The sequence below is a fragment of the Anser brachyrhynchus genome (assembly GCF_964034855.1).
Source record: "Anser brachyrhynchus genome assembly, chromosome: Z".
Taxonomy (NCBI): Eukaryota; Metazoa; Chordata; class Aves; order Anseriformes; family Anatidae; genus Anser; species Anser brachyrhynchus.
This window is the reverse complement of record NC_137697.1, coordinates 29049818-29055928: the sequence shown is the minus strand read 5'-3', so window position 1 is coordinate 29055928 and position 6111 is coordinate 29049818.

The window sequence follows — 6111 nt, the reverse complement described above, 5'->3', positions numbered from 1 at the left end:
ATTCTCTGTACTGTGCAAGGTTTATCTCTAGAAATCCTTCAAGGCTCTAGATAGCCTCCAGGACCTATACTAGTACATAGTTCACTAGGATCAGACCATTGGTCCTTTGTTTATTCAAATTATTCACTACATATTTACTCCCTTGTTTGTATGTCCCAGTACAAAAAATAAATACATTTCCAAAAAAGTTTATGTACTCTTAAAGAAAGTATTAAGAAAATGTATTGTCCTTTAGCAAATTCAAGGGTATATTAAAAATTAGAATTAATTTCAGAAGAAAAAGTACAGTGACAATATTGTATTAACATTTTGGGGGGAATCTTCCTCTTTTACTTTTGCTTCTGTATAAAGGATCATCAGTAACTGTTACAACCAGAAGCTCACCCTTCAGCTTTCTGCAGTTGCCATAGTAATTTAAGCTACACTATGACAAGTGGAATGATAAGACTAAAATCTGGAGGTTTACCTTAAAAGACATATATATATATATACAAACAATTGCTATCTAACAGCTTTTCTCAATTCTGCCTTTCCTGGTAATGATGCTACCTGAAGAAGTAATCGGTATCATGTGAAGTTTAAAATGAGTTGGTAACTTCCTATACAGCACTGTGACTTATTTTGGAAACCAGTGCTGATATCAGCATGTCAAATACCAAAATGAAAGCGACCCAGCAGTGACTTTGGGTAGCTTCACAGACTGAAGCAAATATTTACATTACTTCAGGCAATGGGGAGGTGGGGTGGCACAATGAAAGCCATATTTGTCCTAAAGATTATGTCACTGTTCCGAACACAGCCTCTCTGTGCAAAAAGCGAGGAACGTTTTAATTGCCTCTCTCCTCCCCCATCTTCAAAACATTATTAGGATTACGTGGCTGTGCAAACTGATAGCCATTTGTAAGGAAACACAGGGCACTGTATTCCTGAAGGACAGAGATGGTCTTCTAAGCAATCAAAATACTCAAAGATTCACAAAAGGTGAATAGGTGAAAAGGTGCTCCCCAAATTAATCTTTTTTTTTTTTTTTTTTTTTCTCATGTCATCTGGGAAGCAAATAAATTTGCCTAAAGAATTTTATTGCAAAAAATAAATACCAGGAGAGTGCTCCCAGCTTCACAGGTAAAGACAGACTTACAGAAAATAATAGCACCAGCTACAAATGAGATGTGGCTCTCACATAATGCATAAGGGAAAAATAAATACAACATTTACCTTTTAAATATTTTTTATTATATATGTATTTCTGTACTACTTTAAGACACGTGTAGCACTTTGCCTTCAAATATTTTAGTGGTGTGACTTAAGGCTGGGATAAGCTATCCCAGCTATGGAGTCTACCAAATGCTTGTCTGAACATTTTTATTTCATTGGTTTAACAAATACTTTTAAGTAGAGTTCAGAAAATGGTTAGCCATGGTAAATGCACAACAGGCATTTATATTCGCTTTCTATGTATAAAACCTTTAGACTGACCTTTGCAAGCTATCATCAAGCAGATGGTCTGGTCAGATCTGTCTTTACTTATGAGATCCCTATCATCTGGATGTACAGAGAACTTAGTTGTTCTCCACTCTGTTATTCTCTCTCCTAGATTTTTTTTTCCCTAAGTAGGCAGCACAATCACATTATTAGAAGTAGCACTTTACACTGTATTGCTTAATTCTATTTTGCCTGATAAATCATACACTACTTTTTATACACTCATTTGGTGAGTGTATAAAATAAGGGGAACATTTTTGGCACTAAAACTTGAACAAAGGATTTACTAAGTCATTGACTACAAATACTCTCACATGCAACATCTGTTGTTCTTTTTCTGTAGTGTTGATTCTTTGAATTTGACTTGGAATGCAAATTTAAAAAGGCTTGAGGGTCAAAATTGAGATAATTTTTTTTTCTTTAAAATGAAGTTAGTAGCAATAGTGACATTGCCCCAAAGCCACACTATTCTAACAATAAAATTTTCCTTACTAAAATCATAACGATAACAAAGTTTCAGTGTTCTTGCTGTTTTCTTGAATATGATAACAATGTTCATATGCAAGGGTCTTAATGTACTAAAACAATTGTTAGCTTTAAACCTTGGACCCAGGATGTACGTGCTTTACTGTCTGCAACTACATGCAGAATTTCAGACCTCTGGCTTCAGTCTGCTGGGTGACATCATATGGATGTCACCCAAAAATAGAATTAAAACAACAAAACAAAACACAAAAGAACAGCAACAAGACATTGCTCAAGGATACCAATGTAGTTTCTGCAGCCAACTAGGGAGAAAGAGGGAAGTTAAATTGTGTTATTTTTTCTCAGACATTTGTATTATGAGGTTCTTTAAGAGTAACTAAGACATATCTTTCCAAACATGTTACTTTCAGGACTGAGTCCACAAAGCCAACTAAGACTACAGAGAAGCGTCAGTCCTGAAGACTAGGTGTCTGCTGGAAAAGCATGCTTTTAAAAAGACTTCAAAGATATTGTCTTATTAATATTATGTAACAATGTAGAAAATTCCATGGGGGAAATTTTAACTCTATATTTACTAGGGATTTAATTTCAAATTTAATCTCTGCCTGTTACAAAGGTTAAGTGCAGACAGCATTAATCTCTTTTTAATTCATGTAAGGGAAAAGCATCTATTTGTTTCAGGGTAGAATGTTCTTATACTGTAAATTCATTGCTATTCTGGGAAAGACAAACTTTCTGTAAAAGAGCACAGTTAAAGTAAAACAAAGCCTCTTTTACTGTGACTTACTGTAAGGTGATAGATGTTTTCTACTGATACCGTGTTTACAGGGTGTAAGTTAATTCTTTATATGAAAGACACATCTCTTAGGCTTGTTTTAGAAATGTTGGCAACATGAAAAATACTAGCACAGGCTTTTTAGACAGATTAGTAACTGCTTAACATTACTAAACAAAAACTTCACAGGATCTCAGTAGGTTATACAGGGCTATATGAGATGCAGCTATATGGTGTAACCAGACATTATTTCAGACTGCACTTCACCTACCTTCACTAAATAGTTCCCTTCTTCAAAGGGAAATGAATAGAAGAATTCCGTAACTTCAAACTTTCAAATATTTCACCAGTACTTCCAGCCTTTAAAAGGACGCATTTTATGACTTCCTGTAAAGGTCATATCTCATTTTAACAGGATACAACAGATTTCTGCCTTCTTTATCATCTTCTTCCAATTTCTATGATCATGATAATGCACCTTCCAAAGACAGAGATGCTGTTCTGTCTTCAGATGCTGCGTACATCGTTTCTGGCCTATTGGTGGATTCAGGAGTTTCTGATCAGTTCTACATCCTTTTCCATAATTTGTGGAGACAAAAACAGTCATGCAAACTTGAGATCAATACTAAACCTTGCAGCTAGCAGAGAGTTTTCAAAGAATTTTAATTGCTCTTTTGCAAGTGCAACAAAACTTCACATCTAGGCACATGTTGGCAGAATCTCTAAAGCACCCATTTTCAGATGTGAAGGTCTGAGCTTTTTCTTCCCCTGACAAGTTTGTGAGTCAGAGAACATCCATTTACTAGTCGGTTCCTCTTATTAGCTGGAAACAGTTCTTTAAAAACAGAAAGAATACTGAATTTATCTTTTGGATTGTCCCGTTGCCTCTGAATTGCACAGCTTACATAGTGGAATCTCTGTCAAAGACAAAACTAAAGCAGCATGGAAGTAAGAATGGAATGGGTGTTGCTTGTAGCCTGTGATTTCACAAATTGTCTCAAAATTACCCGTCATGCCTGGAAACAAGCTAAATGACAGAAGAAACTAAGCTATACAAAAGTAAGAAATAACAGAGAATGACAGAAACAACAAATGAACTCTATTAGCTGCTTTTTCACTTTTTTTTTTAATCTGTTTTTCCACATTTGAAACAGACACACATTCATAAAGTGCTTTCAGATACTCTGCTGTATACAGCTAAATATTTTTATATTTATACAAATGTATAAATTTGCATTGACAATCGAGAAAATAAAAACCTCAGCTCTGCTGGAAAATGGCATCTGGATCCCCTTTTATCGGACAAAGATTTTACAAGGCCAAAGTTGACCAAGTCAAGAGGAAGCTGGAAAAGCTATGTAAACCATTTAAAAGCAAAAACTAATTAAACAATGGAATTTGTTATGTATCATAGTACATTTTCAATTGCCTAAATAGTGAGGTTTTAACTGAATTGCAAATTCTTGGGCTTAGTACGAGATAATCAGATTTCAGTCTACCTTAAGTGGGAAGTCAGACTAAATGATTGCTGACTATGAACTCCTACTAAATTAAGGACTAAATTAAATTAAGTCAAACCTAAATCTTTGAGATTTTTATGCTTAAAAATAATCAAAATAACAAGGTATTCTTTTTCCTGCTTACGAGAAACATGACACTTGGAAATTGTTTCTGAAAGTCTCCTGGCATCTCCATTTTGTCATCTGTACTCTTTATCCATTTCCAGTCAAGAGACATACAGGAATAAAAGCTTCTAAGCACATAACCATTTTATTTCACCATTTCTAAAGGTATATATATATATATTTCTTTTTCCTGATGGCTCTGATTCCCATGTAAATGAACTTTTAAATCATAGTATGATAAATCTATCACTGATGTAATTACTTTTTATCCAGTATTACAGCTGTGAGTGGGTGGGTGACAGTTATAGCTTGTGTTTTCCTTGAAGTTATTTCAGCATAACTCTAGGGGAAATTTGAGAAGGTATGTTAAGAGTATTTTTTTACTTTCCTTTATAGTTGAAAGATTTTATGTGCACCTTGGCCTACTGCCCAAAATCTCAGTTGGAGAAGAAAAGACTATACATATTGCACATTCATTACATTCAGAGGGAGTATACAACCTGATGTTAACTTCCATGCCAAACAAAGAAAGTAGAAAAACTTTTTCAAAAGGCTCACAGCTTTAAACTACGGTGTTCTGTTCCTTAGATTTATATAACTTGAAGTAATAAAACCCATTTTGAATTCACAGATGATATTCTACTTTATAACACACTGAGAAATAAATTTTCCAAGATTTTTCTTCAGACTTTTCTGTTTTTCCAAACTATGTCCAGCCATCATAATCTGGGGAACGAATAAAAAACGAATGAATAAACCCCACACTTCAAAAATTAAGCCCACATAGCATTGTCATTTCAGGGCTTATCTGTTTTTCTTCAAGCTATCTGCAATACCCTGGTTGATCTCAGAAGTTTACTTCTGAGGTACCTGCAAAACCCTGTTTGATCAGTTGCCTCTCTCTCACTGAGAAGCCTCATTCTTGGTAACCACAAATTTCTTCACTCTATTTGAACAAATCATAATGTCTGAAGTAAAAAATACATATGTTACTTTTTGATTTTGATGGACAGAAACACCTATTGTATTGAGAAAAAATGGAGGTACCCCCAAAGCACAGATTATCACTTTCAATTTCTTGACTTTTTACCTTTTCGCTACATTTGCTGTTGATAAAGCCTGGACAAAACACGTCCATGGAATCATGGCTTGGAAGAGCAAAACCTTTCTGGACAACTACTGTTTCTCAAAATCAAGACAGAAAACAAACTTTGACTGAGACATGTACTGACTTTACTGCTTCAGAATGTGTGAAACACATTTTAAATAGGCAGCCTGTATTATACCTTGCAAACATTAGTTTATTCCATAATTTTCATGCTTTATGGTGGTAGGAATACAGACAGACATGAAAAGACTCTTCCAGTTAATGTGTAAGTATCGGCACCTATTCCACTGTATATAAGCTGGAAATACAAATTCATTAATCTCTTCACGACAGCCCAGTTCAATTATATATTTTTTCTTATTTTTCTTTTACTGTATGTGGACATAATCTTCTTTCATCATGATTTGAAACCAATTAAAATGAAAATTTGCTCCCTAATCTATACAAAGGCATGTGCCAGGGGAATCTCAAAGCTAGAGACTTTCTACACAGAAGTTTGTTCCTGTTTCTCTTCTCAGACCTTTTCAATGTAAAAGACTAACTGTAGCTCTCAACCATACCAGTAGGCATAAAAAGGTTAGAAGAAACTCTTATTTGTAAAACAGGAAACAAAAAAAGCAGTGGGAAATACTTCT